The sequence below is a fragment of the Carcharodon carcharias genome, chromosome 19 (assembly GCF_017639515.1).
Source record: "Carcharodon carcharias isolate sCarCar2 chromosome 19, sCarCar2.pri, whole genome shotgun sequence".
NCBI lineage: Eukaryota > Metazoa > Chordata > Chondrichthyes > Lamniformes > Lamnidae > Carcharodon > Carcharodon carcharias.
Genome location: NC_054485.1, coordinates 63,089,263 through 63,107,137, shown reverse-complemented (window position 1 = coordinate 63,107,137; position 17,875 = coordinate 63,089,263). Strand labels below are relative to the sequence as shown.

Here is a 17,875-nt window from a genome sequence, read left to right as displayed (position 1 = left end):
GTGTGAGTATTTCAGTGTGCGTGTTAGTATCTTTGTGTGTGTGTCAGTATATCAGTGTGTGCATACGTGTGTGTGTGTGTGTGTGTATGTGAGTGTCTCAGTGTGTGTGCGTGTGAGTACCTCAGTGTGTGTGTAAATATCTCAGTGTGTCTGTGAGTATCTCAGTGTGTGTGAGTTAGGATCTTAGTTTGTGTGTGTGAGTATCTTAGTGCGAGTGAGAATCTGTGCATGTGTGTAAGTATCTTAGTGTGTGTGTGTGTGAGTATCTTAGTGTGTGTGTGATTATCTCAGTGTGTGTGTGAGTATCTCAGTGTATATGTGTAAGTATCTTAGTGTGTGTGTGAGTATCTTAGTGTGTGTGAGTGAGTATCTAAGTGTATGTGAATATCTCAGTGTGTGAGTGTGTATCTCAATGTCTGTGTGAGTATCTCAGTGTGTGCCTGTGTGTTTGTGTATGTGTGTATATATCAGTGTGTGTTTTTGTGTATCTCAGTATTTGTGTGTGTGTACGCAAGTATGTATCTCAGTGTGTGCGAGTGAGTATATCAATGTGTGTGTGTATCTCAGTGTGTATATCTCAGTGTGTGTGTATCTCAGTGCTTGTGTGTGAGTATCAGTGTGTATGAGTATCTCAGTGTGTGTGTGTATCTCAGTGTGTGTGTGTGTGTGTGTACCTCAGTGTGTGCATGTGTAAATCGGTGTGTGTGTATCTAAGTGTGGGTGAGTGAGTGTATCTCAGCATGTGTGTTTGTGTGTGTGTGTATCTCAGCATCTGTGTGAGTATCTCACTGTGTGTGTGTGTGTGTGTGTGTATCTCAGTTTGTGTGTGAGTATCTCAGTGTGACTGAGTATCCCTGTGTTTTTGTGTGTAAGTATCTCACTGTGTGTGTATAGCTCAGTGTGTGAGTTAGGGTCAGAGTGTATGTGTGTATGAGTATCTCTTTTTGTGTATGTGTGTGTGTGTGTGTGTGCATCTCAGTGTGACTGTGAATATCCCAGTGTGTTTGCGTGTTGGTAGGTCAATGTGTGTTTGTTTGTGTGTATGTACCTCAGTGTGTGTGTATCTCTCAGTATGTGTGTGAGTATCTCAGTGTGTGCGAGTATCTGTGTGTGAGTATCTCAATGTGTGTGTCTAGCTCATTGTGTGAGTATCTCAGTGTGTGTGTGTGTGTGTTTGTGTGTATGTGTGTATCTCAGCGTGTGTCAGTATTTCAGTGTGTGTGTGTGTCTCAATGTGTGTGTGTGCGTACCTCAGTGTGTGTGTGAGTATCTCAGTGTATGTGTGTAAGTATCTTAGTGTGTGTGAGTGAGTATCTCTGTGTGTGTGTGAGTATCTCAGTGCGTGTGTGTGTGTGAGTATCCCAGTGTGTGTGTCAGTATCTCAGTGTGAATGAGTATCTGTATGTGTGTATCTCAGCGTGAGTGAGTATCTCAGCGTTTGTGTGTATCTCAGTGCGTGTGTGTGTGTGAGTATCTCAATGTGTATGTGAGTATCTGAGTGTGTGTGAATATCTCAGCGTGAGAGTACCTCAGCATATGTGTGAGTATCTTAGTGTGTGTGAGGGTATCTTAGTGTGTTTGTGTGAGTGTGTCAGTGTGAGTTAGTATCTGAGTGTGTGGATGAGTATCTCTGTGTGTGTGATTATCTCATTGTGTGTGTGTGTGTGTGTATCTCATTGTGTGTGTGTGAGTATCTCAGCGTGTGTGAGTGAGTATGTCAGTGTGTGGGTATCTCAGTGTGCGTGTGTGTGTATCTCAGTGTGTGTGAGTATCTTATTGTGTGTGTGTGAGTATCTCAGTGTGTGTGAGTATCTCAGTGTGTGTGTATATCTCAGTGTGTGTGTGTGTGTGTATCTCAGTGTGTGTGTTAGTATCTCAGCATCAGTGAGTATCTCAGCGTGTGTGAGTGAGTATGTCAGTGTGTGAGTATCTCAGTGTGTGTGTGCGTATTTCAGTGTGTGTGAGTACCTCAGTGTGAGTATCTCAGTATGTGTGTGTGAGTATCTCAGTGTGTGAGAGTACCTCAGTGTGTGTGAGAGTACCTCAGTGTGTGTGTGAGTACCTCAGTGTGTGTGTGAGTATCTCAGTGTGTGTGTGTGTGTGAGTATCTCAGTGTGTGTGAGTATCTCAGTGTATGTGTATATCTCATTATATGTGTGTGTATCTCAGTGTGTGTGTGAGTATCTCAGCATCAGTGAGTATCTCAGTGTGTGTGAGTATCTCAGTGTGCGTGTGAGAGTATCTCAGTGTGTGTGTGTGAGTATCTCAGTGCGTGTCTGTGTGTGTGTGAGTATCTCGGTGTGAATGAGTATCTATGTGTATGTGTATCTCAGCGTTTGAGTATCTCAGCGTTTGTGTGTACTCAGTGTGTGTCTGAGTACCTCAGTGTGTGTGTGAGTACCTCAGTGTGTGTGTGAGTATTTCAGTGTGTGTGAGTACCTCAGTGTGAGTATCTCAGTATGTGTGTGTGAGTATCTGTGTGTGTGAGTATCTGTGTGTGTGAGTATCTCAGTGTGTGTGAGTACCTCAGTGTGTGTGTGAGTATCTCAGTGTGTGTGTGTGTGTGTGTGAGTATCTCAGTGTGTGTGTGCAAGTATCTCAGTGTGTGTGTGTGCTTGTGTGGGTGTGAGTACCTCAATGTGTGTGTCTGTTTCTCAGTGTGAGTGAGTATCTCAGCGTGTGTGTGTGAGTGAGTATCTCACTGTGTGTGTGAGTGAGTATCTTAGTTTGTGTGTGTGAGTATCTTAGTGTGTGTGAGTATCTCAGTGTGTGTGAGTATCTCTCATTATATGTGTGTGTATCTCAGTGTGTGTGCGAGTATCTCAGCATCAGTGAGTATCTCAGCGTGTTTGAGTGAGTATGTCAGTGTGTGAGTATCTCAGTGTGCGTGTGTGAGTATTTCAGTGTCTGTGAGTACTTCAGTGTGTGTGAGTGCCGCAGTGTGTGTGAGTATCTCAGTGTGTGTGTGTGAGTATCTCAGAATGTGTGAGTACCTCAGTGTGAGTATCTCAGTATGTGTGTGTGAGTATTTCAGTGTGTGTGAATATCAGTGCGTGTGAGTATCTCAGTGTGTGTGAATATCTGTGTGTGTGAGTATCTCAGTGTGTGTGAATATCTGTGTGTGTGAGTATCTCAGTGTGTGTGAGTACCTCAGTGTGTGTGTGAGTATCTCAGTGTGTGTGTGCAAGTATCTGTGTGTGTGCGTGCTTGTGTGGGTGTGAGTACCTCAATGTGTGTGTCTGTTTCTCAGTGTGAGTGAGTATCTCAGTTTGTGTGTGTAAGTATCTTAGTTTGTGTGTGTGAGTATCTCAGTGTATGTGTGTAAGTATCTTAGTGTGTGTGAGTGAGTATCTTAGTGTGTGTGAGGGTATCTTAGTGTGTTTGTGTATGTCAGTGTAAGTTAGTATCTGAGTGTGTGGATGAGTATCTCAGTGTGTGTGAGTATCTCATTGTGTGTGTGTGTGTATATCTCAGTGTGTGTATGTGAGTATCTCAGCATCAGTGAGTATCTCAGCGTGTATGAGTGAGTATGTCAGTGTGTGAGTTTCTCAGTGTGCGTGTATGAGTATCTGTGTCCGTGTAAGAGTATCTGTGTGTGTGTGTGAGAATTTCAGTGTTTGTGAGTATTTCAGTGTGTGTGAGTATCTCAGTGTGTGTGTGTACCTCAGCATGTGTGAGTACCTTAGTGTGATTGAGTATCTCAGTGTGTGCGTGTGAGTATCTTAGTGTGTGTGTGAGAATCTCAGTGTGTGTGTGAGTATCTCAGTGTATGTGTGTAAGTATCTTAGTGTGTGTGTAAGTATCTTAGTGTGTGTGAGTGAGTACCTCAATGCATGTGTGAGTATCTCAGTGTGTGTGTGAGTATCTCAGTGTGAATTAGTATCTGTGTGTGTGTATCTCAGCGTGAGTGAGTATCTCAGTGTGTCTGTGAGTATCTCAGTGTGTGTGTGTGCTTGTGTGTGTGAGTACCTCAGTTGAGTGTGAGTACATCAATGTGGGTATGTGTATCTCAGTATGTGTGAGCATCTCAGTGTGGGTGTGTGAGTATCTCAGCGTGAGTGTGTATCTATGTGTGTGTGTATCTCAGCGTGAGTGAGTATCTCAGCGTGCGTATGTATCTCAGTGTGTGTGTGTGAATATCTCAGTGTGTCTGTGAGTATCTCAGCATGAGTGAGTATCTTAGTGTGTGTGTGAGTATATAAGTGTGTGCATCCGTGTGTGTGTGTGTGTCTCTCAGTGTGTGGGCGTGTGAATACCTCAGTGTGTGTGTGTGCAAATATCTGTGTGTCTGTGAGTATCTCAGTGTGTGTGAGTATCTTAGTGCATGTGTGTGAGTACCTTAGTGCGAGTGAGAATCTCAGTGTATGTGTGTAAGTATCTTAGTATGTGTGTGTGAGTATCTTAGTTTGTGTGTGAGTATCTCAGTGTGTGTGTGAGTATCTCAGTGTATGTGTGTAAGTATCTTAGTGTGTGTGTGAATATCTTAGTGTGTGTGATTATCTGAGTGTGTGTGTGTGTATCTCAGCGTGTGTGAGTTTCTCAGTCAGTGTGAGTATATCAATTTGAGTATCTCAGTGTGTGTCCGTGTATCTCAGTGTGTGTGTGTCTCTCAGTCAGTGCGTGAATATCTCAGTGTGTGTGTATCTGAGTATCTCAGTGTGTGTGTATATCTCAGTGTCTGTGTGAGTATCTCAGTGTGTGCCTGTGTGTTTGTGCATGTGTGTATATCTCAGAGTGTGTTTTTGTGTATCTCAGTGCTTGTGTGTGTGTGCGGAAGTGTGTATCTCAGTGTGTGCGAGTGAGTATATCAATGTGTGTGTGTGTGTATCTCAGTGTGTGTGTATCTCAGTGTGTGTGTGTATCTCAGTGCTTGTGTGTGAGTATCTGAGTGTGTATGAGTGTCTCAGTGTGTGTGAGTATCTCAGCGTGTGTGTATCTATATGTGTGTGTATCTCAGCGTGAGTGAGTATCTCAGCGTGTGTGTGTATCTCAGTGTGTGTGTGTGAGTATCTCTGTGTGTGTGAGTATCTCAGTGTGTGTGAGTATCTCAGTGTGTATGAGTATCTCAGTGTGTGTGAGTACCGCAGTGTGTGTGAGTATCTCAGTGTGTGTGTGAGTATCTCAGTGTCAGTGAGTATCTCAGTGTGTGTGTTTGAGTATCTCAATGTGTGTGTGTCTGTGTGTGTGTGTGTGTATCTCAGTGTCTGTGTGTGTTTCGCAGTGTGTGTGTGAGTATTTCAGTGTGCGTGTTAGTATCTTTGTGTGTGTGTCAATATATCAGTGTGTGCATACGTGTGTGTGTGTGTGTATGTGAGTGTCTCAGTGTGTGTGCGTGTGAGTACCTCAGTGTGTGTGTAAATATCTGTGTGTCTGTGAGTATCTCAGTGTGTGTGAGTCAGTATTTTAGTTTGTGTGTGTGAGTATCTTAGTGCGAGTGAGAATCTCAGTGCATGTGTGTAAGTATCTTAGTGTGTGTGTGTGTGAGTAGCATAGTGTGTGTGTGATTATCTCAGTGTGTGTGTGAGTATCTCAGTGTATGTGTGTAAGTATCTTAGTGTGTGTGTGAGTATCTTAGTGTGTGTGATTGAGTATCTAAGTGTGTGTGAGTATCTCAGTGTATGAGTGTGTATCTCAGTGTCTGTGTGAGTATCTCAGTGTGTGCCTGTGTGTTTGTGTATGTGTGTATATATCAGTGTGTGTATTTGTGTGTGTGTGCGCAAGTATGTATCTCAGTGCGTGCGAGTGAGTATATCAGTGTGTGTGTTTGTGTGTGTGTGTGTATCTCAGTGTGTGTGTATCTCAGTGCTTGTGTGTGAGTATCAGAGTGTGTATGAATATCTCAGTGTGTATGAGTATCTCAGTGTGTGTGTGTATCTCAGTGTGTGTGTGTGTGTGTGGGTACCTCAGTGTGTGCATGTGTAAATCGGTGTGTGTGTATCTAAGCGTGGGTGAGTGAGTGTATCTCAGCATCTGTGTGAGTATCTCACTGTGTGTGTGTGTGTGTGTGTGTGTGTGTGTGTATCTCAGTGTGTGTGTGAGTATCTCAGTGTGACTGAGTATCCCTGTGTTTTTGTGTGTAAGTATCTCACTGTGTGTGTATAGCTCAGTGTGTGAGTTAGGGTCAGAGTGTATGTGTGTATGAGTATCTCTTTTTGTGTGTGTGTGTGTGCGTGCATCTCAGTATGACTGTGAATATCCCAGTGTGTTTGCGAGTTGGTATGTCAATGTGTGTTTGTTTGTGTGTATGTACCTCAGTGTGTGTGTATCTCTCAGTATGTGTGCGAGTATCTGTGTGTGAATATCTCAACGTGTGTGTCTAGCTCATTGAGTATCTCAGTGTGTGTGTGAGTATCTCAGTGTGGGTGTGAGTATCTCAGTGTGTGTGTGTGTGTGTTTGTATGTGTGTATCTCAGCGTGTGTCAGTGTCTGTGTGTGTGTGTGTCTCAATGTGTGTGTGTGCGTATCTCAGTGTGTGTGTGAGTATCTCAGTGTATGTGTGTAAGTATCTTAATGTGTGTGTGTGAGTATCTCAGTGTGTGTGTGTGAGTGTCTCAGTGAGTGTTTGTGTGTGTGAGTATCTCGGTGTGAATGAGTATCTGTGTGTGTGTGTGTGTGTGTATCTCAGCGTGAGTGAGTATCTCAGCGTTTGTGTGTATCTCAGTGTGTGTCTGAGTACCTCAGTGTGTGTGTGAGTACCTCAGTGTGTGTGTGAGTATCTCAGTGTGAGTGAGTACCTCAGTGTGTGTGTGTGTGAGTATCTCAGCGTGTGTGTGTGTGAGTATCTCAGTGTGAATGAGTATCTGTGTGTGTGTATCTCAGCGTTTGTGTGTATCGCAGTGTGTGTGTGAGTATCTCAGTGTGTGTGAATATCTCAGTGTATCTGTGAGTATCTCAGTGTGTGTGTGTGAGTGTCTCAGTGAGTGTGTGTGTGTGTGAGTATCTCGGTGTGAATGAGTATCTGTGTGTGTGTGTATCTCAGCGTGAGTGAGTATCTCAGCGTTTGTGTGTATCTCAGTGTGTGTCTGAGTATCTCAGTGTGTGTGTGAGTACCTCAGTGTGTGTGTGAGTACCTCAGTGTGTGTGTGTGAGTATCTCAGTGTGAATGAGTATCTCAGTGTGTGTGTGTGTGAGTATCTCAGCGTGTGTGTGTGTGAGTATCTCAGTGTGAATGAGTATCTGTGTGTGTGTATCTCAGCGTTTGTGTGTATCACAGTATGTGTGTGAGTATCTCAGTGTGTGTGAATATCTCAGTGTATCTGTGAGTATCTCAGTGTGTGTGTGCTTGTGTGTGTGTGACTACCTTAATGTGTGTGTGTGAGCATCTCAGTGTGAGTATCTCAGCGCGTATGTGTGTGTGAATATCTGTGTGTCTGTGAGTATCTCAGCATGCGTGTGTATCTCAGCGTGCGTGTGTATCTTAGTGTGTGTGTATCTGTGTGTGTGGGAGTACCTCAGTGTGTCTGTGTGTGTTACACAGTGTGTGTGTGAGTATTTCAGTGTGTGTGTTAGTATCTTTGTGTGTGTGTGAGTATATCAGTGTGTGCATCCGTGTGTGTGTGTCTCGGTATGTGTGCATGTGAGTAACTCCGTGTATGTGTGTGCAAATATCTGTGTGTCTGTGAGAATCTCAGTGTATGTGTTTAAGTATCTTAGTGTGTGTGTGTGTAAGTATCTCAGTGTGTGTGAGTGAGTATCTCAGTGTGTGTGTGTGAGTATCTCAGTGCGTGTGTGTGTGTGTGAGTATCCCAGTGTGTGTGTCAGTATCTCAGTGTGAATGAGTATCTGTGTGTGTGTATCTCAGCGTGAGTGACTATCTCAGCATTTGTGTGTCTCTCAGTGTGTGTGTGTGTGTGTGTGTGTGTGTGTGTGTGTGTGAGTATCTGTGTGTGTGTGTGTATCTCAGCGTGTGTGAGTTTCTCAGTCAGTGTGAGTATCTCAATTTGTGTGAGTATCTCACAGTGTGTGAGTATCTCAGTGTGTGTCCGTGTATCGCAGTGTGTGTGTGTCTCTCAGTCAGTGCGTGAAATCTGTGTGTGTGTGTATCTGAGTATCTCAGTGTGTGAGTGTGTATCTCAGTGTCTGTGTGAGTATCTCAGTGTGTGCCTGTGTGTTTGGGTATGTGTGTATATCTCAGTGTGTGTTTTTGTGTATCTCAGTGCTTGTGTGCGTGTGCGGAAGTGTGTATCTCAGTGTGTGCGAGTGAGTATATCAATGTGTGTGTGTGTATCTCAGTGTGTGTGTATCTCAGTGCTTGTGTGTGAGTATCTGAGTGTAAATGAGTATCTCAGTGTGTGTGAGTATCTCAGCGTGTGTGTATCTATGTGTGTGTGTATCTCAGCGTGAGTGAGTATCTCAGCGTGTGTGTGTATCTCAGTGTGTGTGTGAGTATCTCAGTGTGTGTGAGTACCGCAGTGTGTGTGAGTATCTCAGCGTGTGTGTGAGTATCTCAGTGTGTGTGTGAGTATCTCAATGTGTGTGTGTCTGTGTGTGTGTGAGTATCTCAGTGTCTGTGTGTGTTACGTAGTGTGTGTGTGAGTATTTCAGTGTGCGTGTTAGTATCTTTGTGTGTGTGTCAGTATATCAGTGTGTGCATACGTGTGTGTGTGTGTGTGTGTATGTGAGTGTCTCAGTGTGTGTGCATGTGAGTACCTCAGTGTGTGTGTAAATATCTCAGTGTGTCTGTGAGTATCTCAGTGTGTGTGAGTTAGGATCTTAGTTTGTGTGTGTGAGTATCTTAGTGCGAGTGAGAATCTGTGCATGTGTGTAAGTATCTTAGTGTGTGTGTGTGTGAGTATCTTAGTGTGTGTGTGATTATCTCAGTGTGTGTGTGAGTATCTCAGTGTATATGTGTAAGTATCTTAGTGTGTGTGTGAGTATCTTAGTGTGTGTGAGTGAGTATCTAAGTGTATGTGAATATCTCAGTGTGTGAGTGTGTATCTCAATGTCTGTGTGAGTATCTCAGTGTGTGCCTGTGTGTTTGTGTATGTGTGTATATATCAGTGTGTGTTTTTGTGTATCTCAGTATTTGTGTGTGTGTACGCAAGTATGTATCTCAGTGTGTGCGAGTGAGTATATCAATGTGTGTGTGTATCTCAGTGTGTATATCTCAGTGTGTGTGTATCTCAGTGCTTGTGTGTGAGTATCAGTGTGTATGAGTATCTCAGTGTGTGTGTGTATCTCAGTGTGTGTGTGTGTGTGTGTACCTCAGTGTGTGCATGTGTAAATCGGTGTGTGTGTATCTAAGTGTGGGTGAGTGAGTGTATCTCAGCATGTGTGTTTGTGTGTGTGTGTATCTCAGCATCTGTGTGAGTATCTCACTGTGTGTGTGTGTGTGTGTGTGTATCTCAGTTTGTGTGTGAGTATCTCAGTGTGACTGAGTATCCCTGTGTTTTTGTGTGTAAGTATCTCACTGTGTGTGTATAGCTCAGTGTGTGAGTTAGGGTCAGAGTGTATGTGTGTATGAGTATCTCTTTTTGTGTATGTGTGTGTGTGTGTGTGCATCTCAGTGTGACTGTGAATATCCCAGTGTGTTTGCGTGTTGGTAGGTCAATGTGTGTTTGTTTGTGTGTATGTACCTCAGTGTGTGTGTATCTCTCAGTATGTGTGTGAGTATCTCAGTGTGTGCGAGTATCTGTGTGTGAGTATCTCAATGTGTGTGTCTAGCTCATTGTGTGAGTATCTCAGTGTGTGTGTGTGTGTGTTTGTGTGTATGTGTGTATCTCAGCGTGTGTCAGTATTTCAGTGTGTGTGTGTGTCTCAATGTGTGTGTGTGCGTACCTCAGTGTGTGTGTGAGTATCTCAGTGTATGTGTGTAAGTATCTTAGTGTGTGTGAGTGAGTATCTCTGTGTGTGTGTGAGTATCTCAGTGCGTGTGTGTGTGTGAGTATCCCAGTGTGTGTGTCAGTATCTCAGTGTGAATGAGTATCTGTATGTGTGTATCTCAGCGTGAGTGAGTATCTCAGCGTTTGTGTGTATCTCAGTGCGTGTGTGTGTGTGAGTATCTCAATGTGTATGTGAGTATCTGAGTGTGTGTGAATATCTCAGCGTGAGAGTACCTCAGCATATGTGTGAGTATCTTAGTGTGTGTGAGGGTATCTTAGTGTGTTTGTGTGAGTGTGTCAGTGTGAGTTAGTATCTGAGTGTGTGGATGAGTATCTCTGTGTGTGTGATTATCTCATTGTGTGTGTGTGTGTGTGTATCTCATTGTGTGTGTGTGAGTATCTCAGCGTGTGTGAGTGAGTATGTCAGTGTGTGAGTATCTCAGTGTGCGTGTGTGTGTATCTCAGTGTGTGTGAGTATCTTATTGTGTGTGTGTGAGTATCTCAGTGTGTGTGAGTATCTCAGTGTGTGTGTATATCTCAGTGTGTGTGTGTGTGTGTATCTCAGTGTGTGTGTTAGTATCTCAGCATCAGTGAGTATCTCAGCGTGTGTGAGTGAGTATGTCAGTGTGTGAGTATCTCAGTGTGTGTGTGCGTATTTCAGTGTGTGTGAGTACCTCAGTGTGAGTATCTCAGTATGTGTGTGTGAGTATCTCAGTGTGTGAGAGTACCTCAGTGTGTGTGAGAGTACCTCAGTGTGTGTGTGAGTACCTCAGTGTGTGTGTGAGTATCTCAGTGTGTGTGTGTGTGAGTATCTCAGTGTGTGTGAGTATCTCAGTGTATGTGTATATCTCATTATATGTGTGTGTATCTCAGTGTGTGTGTGAGTATCTCAGCATCAGTGAGTATCTCAGTGTGTGTGAGTATCTCAGTGTGCGTGTGAGAGTATCTCAGTGTGTGTGTGTGAGTATCTCAGTGCGTGTCTGTGTGTGTGTGAGTATCTCGGTGTGAATGAGTATCTATGTGTATGTGTATCTCAGCGTTTGAGTATCTCAGCGTTTGTGTGTACTCAGTGTGTGTCTGAGTACCTCAGTGTGTGTGTGAGTATCTCAGTGTGAGTATCTCCGTGTGTGTGTGAGTATCGCAGTGTGAATGAGTATCTGTGTGTGTGTGTATCTCAGCATGAGTGAGTATCTCAGCATTTGTGTGAATCACAGTGTGTGTGTGTGACTACCTCAATGTGTGTGTGTATCTCAGTGTGTGTGAGCATCTCAGTGTGAGTATCTCAGCGCGTATGTGTGTGTGAATATCTCAGTGTGTCTGTGAGTATCTCAGCATGAGTGAGTATCTCAGCATGCTTGTGTATCTCAGTGTGTGTGTATCTCAGCATGAGTGAGTATCTCAGCGTGCGTGTGTATCTCAGTGTGTGTGTGTGAGTATTTCAGTGAGTGTGAATATCTGTGTGTCTGTGAGTATCTCAGTGTGTGTGTGTGCTTGTGTGTGTGTGACTACCTCAATGTGTGTGTGAATATCTGTGTGTCTGTGAGTATCTCAGCGTGAGTGAGTATCTCAGTGTGTGTGTATCACAGCATGAGTGAGTATCTCAGCGTGCATGTGTATCTCAGTGTGTGTGTGTGTGTGAGTATCTCAGTGAGTGTGAATATCTCATTGTGTCTGTGAGTATCTCAGTGCGTGTGTGTGCTTGTGTGTTGTGACTACCTCAATGTGTGTGTGACTACCTCAATGTGTGTGTGAGTATCTCAGTGTGTGTGAGTATCTCAGTGTGTGTGTGTGCTTGTGTGTGTGTGACTACCTCAATGTGTGTGTGTGTATCTCAGTGTGTGTGAGCATCTCAGTGTGAGTATCTCAGCGCGTATGTGTGTGTGAGTATCTCAGTGTGGGTGTGTGAGTATCTCAGTGCGTGTGTGTGTGTGTGTGAGTATCCCAGTGTGTGTGTCAGTATCTCAGTGTGAATGAGTATCTGTATGTGTGTATCTTAGCGTGAGTATCTCAGCGTTTGTGTGTATCTCAGTGTGTGTGTGTGTGTGTGAGTATCTCAATGTGTATGTGAGTATCTGAGTGTGAGTGAATATCTCAGCGTGAGAGTACCTCAGCATATGTGTGAGTATCTTAGTGTGTGTGAGGGTATCTTAGTGTGTTTGTGTGAGTATGTCAGTGTGAGTTAGTATCTGAGTGTGTGGATGAGTATCTCTGTGTGTGTGATTATCTCATTGTGTGTGTGTGTATATCTCATTGTGTGTGTGTGTATCTCAGTGTGTGTGAGTACCGCAGTGTGTGAGTATTTCAGTGTGTGAGTATCGCAGCATGTCTGAGTGAGCATCTCAGTGTGTGCGTGTGAGTATCTCAGTGTGTGTGAATATCTGTGTCTGTGAGTATCTCAGTGTGTGTGCTTGTGTGTGTGAGTACCTCAGTTGTGTGTGAGTGTGAGTACCTCAATGTGAGTGTGTGTGAGCATCTCAGTGTGAGTGAGTATCTCAGCACGTATGTCTGTAAGTATCTTAGTGTGTGTGTGTGAGTATCTCAGTGTGTGTATATCTCAGTGTGTGTGTGTGTGTATCTCAGTGTGTGTGTTAGTATCTCAGCATCAGTGAGTATCTCAGCTTGTGTGAGTGAGTATGTCAGTGTGTGAGTATCTCAGTGTGTGTGTGCGTATTTCAGTGTGTGTGAGTACCTCAGTGTGAGTATCTCAGTATGTGTGTGTGAGTATCTCAGTGTGTGTGAGTATCTCAGTGTGTGAGAGTAGCTCAGTGTGTGTGAGAGTACCTCAGTGTGTGTGAGAGTACCTCAGTGTGTGTGTGAGTACCTCAGTGTGTGTGTGAGTATCTCAGTGTGTGTGTGTGTGAGTATCTCAGTGTGTGTGAGTATCTCAGTGTGTGTGTATATCTCATTATATGTGTGTGTATCTCAGTGTGTGTGTGAGTATCTCAGCATCAGTGAGTATCTCAGCGTGTGTGAGTATCTCAGTGTGCGTGTGAGAGTATCTCAGTGTGTGTGTGTGAGTATCTCAGTGCGTGTCTGTGTGTGTGTGAGTATCTTGGTGTGAATGAGTATCTATGTGTATGTGTATCTCAGCGTTTGAGTATCTCAGCGTTTGTGTGTATCTCAGTGTGTGTCTGAGTACCTCAGTGTGTGTGTGAGTACCTCAGTGTGTGTGTGAGTATCTCAGTGTGAGTATCTCCGTGTGTGTGTGTGAGTATCGCAGTGTGAATGAGTATCTGTGTGTGTGTGTATCTCAGCATGAGTGAGTATCTCAGTGTGAGTATCTCAGCGCGTATGTGTGTGTGAATATCTCAGTGTGTCTGTGAGTATCTCAGCATGAGTGAGTATCTCAGCATGCTTGTGTATCTCAGTGTGTGTGTATCTCAGCATGAGTGAGTATCTCAGCGTGCGTGTGTATCTCAGTGTGTGTGCGTGAGTATTTCAGTGAGTGTGAATATCTGTGTGTCTGTGAGTATCTCAGTGTGTGTGTGTGCTTGTGTGTGTGTGACTACCTCAATGTGTGTGTGAATATCTGTGTGTCTGTGAGTATCTCAGCATGAGTGAGTATCTCAGTGTGTGTGTATCACAGCATGAGTGAGTATCTCAGCATGTGTGTGTATCTCAGTGCGTGTGTGTGTGAGTATCTCAGTGAGTGTGAATATCTCATTGTGTGAGAGTAGCTCAGTGTGTGTGAGAGTACCTCAGTGTGTGTGAGAGTACCTCAGTGTGTGTGTGAGTACCTCAGTGTGTGTGTGAGTATCTCAGTGTGTGTGTGTACCTCAGTGTGTGTGTGAGTATCTCAGTGTGTGTGTGTGTGTGAGTATCTCAGTGTGTGTGAGTATCTCAGTGTGTGTGTATATCTCATTATATGTGTGTGTATCTCAGTGTGTGTGTGTGCTTGTGTGTGTGTGACTACCTCAATGTGTTTGTGTGTATCTCAGTGTGTGTGAGCATCTCAGTGTGAGTATCTCAGCGCGTATGTGTGTGTGAGTATCTCAGTGTGGGTGTGTGAGTATCTCAGCGTGAGTGTGTATCTCAGTGTGTGTGTATCTCAGCATGAGTGAGTATCTCAGCTTGCGTGTGTATCTCAGTGTGTGTTTATGTGAGTATCTCAGTGAGTGTGAATATCTGTGTCTGTGAGTATCTCAGTGTGTGTGTGTGCTTGTGTGTGTGTGACTACCTCAATGTGTGTGTGTGTATCTCAGTGTGTGTGAGCATCTCAGTGTGAGTATCTCAGAGCATATGTGTGTGTGAGTAGCTCAGTGTGGGTGTGTGAGTATCTCAGCGTGAGTGAGTATCTCAGCGTGCGTGTGTATCTTAGTGTGTGTGTGAGTATCTCAGTGTGTGTATATCTGTGTGTGAGTATCTCAGTGTGTGTGTTATGCAGTGTGTGTGTGAGTATTTCAGTGTGTGTGTTAGTATCTTTGTGTGTTTGTGAGTATATCATTGTGTGCATCCGTGTGTGTGTGTGTGTGTGTGTGTGAGTGTCTCAGTGTGTGTGAATATCTCAGTGTGTCTGTGAGTATCTCAGCATGAGTGAGTATCTCAGCGTGCGTGTGTATCTTAGTGTGTGTGTATCTGTGTGTGTGTGAGTACCTCAGTGTGTGTGTGAGTATTTCAGTGTGTGTGTTAGTATCTTTGTGTGTGTGTGAGTATATCAGTGTGTGCATCCATGTGTGTGTTTGTGTGTGTGTGTGTGTGTCTCAGTGTGTGTGAATATCTCAGTGTGTCTGTGAGTATCTCAGCGTGCGTGAGTATGCACAGGGAAAGAGATGGGAGCATGGGGAGAGAGAGAGGAGCATAGGGAGAGAGGGGGAGAAGCATGGGGAGAGGGAGGAGCATGAGGAGAGAGAGGGAGTACAGAGAGAGAGAGAGGGAACATAAGGTGATGGGAGTAGCATAGGGAGAAAGAGAAGAGGACAAGGTGAGAAAGAGAGAAAGGAGCACAAAGAGAGAGAGATGGAACATGGGGAGAGAGAGAGGAGCATGGAGAGAGAGAGAGAGTAGCATGGGGAGAGAGTGAGAGGGGAGCACAGGAAGAGAAAGAAGATCAGGGGAAGATAGAGGGGAGCACAGGATGAGAGAGGGGAGCACGAGGAAAAAGAGAGAGGGGTGCATGGGGAGATCGGGGAGCACAGGAAATGGAGGGGATCACAGGGAAAGAGAGATTTGGGCATAGAGAGAGAGAGTGGAGCACAGGGAGAGAGAGAGAAAGAGTAGCACAGGGAAAGAAGGAGAGGTGAGCACGGGTACAGAGAGAGATGAGCACAGGGAGAGAGAGAGGGGAGCACGCGGAGAAAGGGAGAGGGGTGCATGGGGAGATCAGGGAGCACGGGGGGATAGAATGGAGCACAGGGAGAAAGAAAGAGTGGAGTACAGAGAGAGGGAGGGAGCACAGGGAGAGAGAGAGAGGTGAGCATGGGTGTACCGGGGATGAAGAGGGGTACACTGGGAGAGAGAGAGAGAGAAGCGTGAGGAGAAAGGGGGAGGAGCATGGGGAGAGAGAGGAGCATGAGGAGAGAGAGGGGTGCACGGGGAGAGAAAGAGAGAAGCACGAGGGGAAAGGGGAAGAGCATAGGGAGAGAGAGGAGCATGAGGAGAAAGAGAGGGAGAGGGGAGCACTGGGAGAGAGAGATGAGCCAAGGGGAGAGAGGGGAGCATGAGGAGAGAGAGGAGCACAGGGATAGTTGCAGGAGCATGGGGAGAGAGAGGGAAGCACTGGCGGAGGGAGGGGAACAAGGGGAGAGAGAATGGAGCACGGGGAGAGTTGGAGGAGCGGGGAGAGTGTGGAACACTGGAAGAGAGAGTGAGAACAACACAGAGAGAGAGGAGCACGGGGAGAGTAGGAGAAACATGGGGAGTATAGGGAACATTGGGGGAGAGAGAGAGAGGATCATGGGGAGAGAGAGCAGCATGGGGAGCGCTAGGAGAGTGTGGAGCGCTGGGAGAGTGTGGAGCACTGGGAAAGAGAGAGCAGCACAGGGAGAGAGAGAGGCATGGGGAGAGTAGGAGAAACATGGGGAGATTGGGGAACACTGGGGGAGAGAGAGAGAGGGAGGGAAAGGAGCACGGGGAGAGAGAGAAATGGCAAGAGAGAGAGAACACCTCGGTCATCACTCATTTGTTTATTCTGAACCACGGCACTTTCACATTATTTTCCTGACTCCCTGGAAGGTCTCCATGGACCGACCAGGGAAGCTGGACTGAGCAGGGATCTGTGGACTGAGCAGGGATCCATGGACCGAGTAGGATCTGTGGACCAAACAGGATCTGTGGACCGAGCAGGGTTCCATGGACCGAGTAGGATCTGTGGACCAAACAGGATCTGTGGACCAAGCAGGGATCCATGGGCCGAGTAGGATTTGTGGACCAAACAGGATCTGTGGACCGGGCAGGGATCCATGGACCAAGTAGGATCTGTGGACCAAACAGGATCTGTGGATCGTGCAGGGATCCTGGACTGAGCAGGGATCTGTGGATCGAGCAGGGATCTATGGATCCAAGTTTGAGATCCATTGCTCCACTCCGATGAACAAAACAAAATAGCTATTTAGTAAGTTGGTCTTTTCTTGATTTCTTGAATATTTTCTTTTCTTGAATATTAAATTAAAACAGAAACTTCTGGAAACGCTCAGCATCCTGGCAGCATTTATGGAGAGGGAAACATCTCGTGACTTTTCATCAGAACTGATTTTCAGATTTCCAGCATCTGCAGTGTTTAGTTTTTGGATTAAGTGGATATATTTTGGCCTCTCCCCTCCTTATCTCTCTCATGTTCCCCAATTCAAGATATCTGCCCTCCTCTAGTTCTGCCTCTTAAGTTCCCCCAGTGTTAGTCGCTCCAGCGTAGGTGGCTGTGCATTCAGCTACATGAACCCTCAGTTCTGGAATTCCCTCCTTGAACCTCTCTGCCTCACTTTCCTCCTTTAAGAACTTCACTGATCAAACATTTGGCCACATACGAACAAGGAGCAGGAGGAGGCCATTCAGCCCCTCAAGCCTGCTCCGCCATTTAATAAGATCATGGCTGATCTGATAGTAACCTGAAATCTGCATCCACTACTCCCAATAACTTATCACCTCATCACCCCTTTACTTACCAAGAATCTATCCACTTCTGCCTTCAAAATATTCAATAACTCTGCTTCCTCCACCTTTTCAGGAAGAGTGTTCCAAAGACTCACGACCCTCTGAGGGAAAATATTTCGCCTCATCTCTGTTTTAAATGGTTGACCCCTTACTTTTAAACAGTGACCTATAGTTCTAGATTCTTCCACAAGAGGAATCATCCTCTCCACGTCAATTTTCAGTCAAGTCACCTCTTAATTTTCTAAACGTCAGCTGATACAAGCCTAGCCTGTCCAACCTTTCCTCATAAGACAACCTGCCCAGTCCAGGTATTCGTCTGGTAAACCTTCTCTGAATCGCTTCTAACACATATATATCCTTCCTTAAATAAGGTGACCAATACTGTACACAATACTCCAGATGTGGTCTCACCAATGCCCTGTATAACTGAAACATGACCTCTTTACTTTTGTATTCAATTCCCCTCACAATAAATGATAACATTCTATTAGCTTTCCTAATTACCTGTTGCATACTAACCTGTTGTGATTCATGCACGAGGACACCCAGATCCCTCTGAATCTTAAGAGTTCTGCAATCTCTCACCATTTAGATAATAAGCTTTTTTGTTCTCCCTGCCAAAATGGACAATTTCACATTTTCCTACATTATACTCTATCTGACAGATCTTTGCCCTTCACTTAACCTATCTATACCTATTTTCAACCTCCTTATGTCCTCTTCACAATTTACTTTCCTATCTATCTTTGTGTCTTCAGCAAATTTGGCAACCATCCCATCCATCCCTTCATCCAAGTCATTTATATAAATTGTAAACAGTTGAGGTCCCAGCACTGATCTTTGTGGCACACCACTCGTTTTGCCAACTTGAAAAAGACCCATTTATGAAAAAGACTCTCTGCTTCCTGTTTGCCAGGCAATCTTCTATCCATGCCAATATGTTACCCCCAACACCATGAGCTTTTATT

General features: G+C 44.9%; 1 protein-coding gene across 1 annotated transcript in view; it reads left to right on the top strand.

Annotated features, from left to right (window-relative positions):
- Positions 1-17,875, top strand: part of LOC121291488 (cytosolic 5'-nucleotidase 1A-like) — a 175,396-nt gene that overhangs the window by 96,744 nt on the left and 60,777 nt on the right. The window lies entirely within an intron of this gene.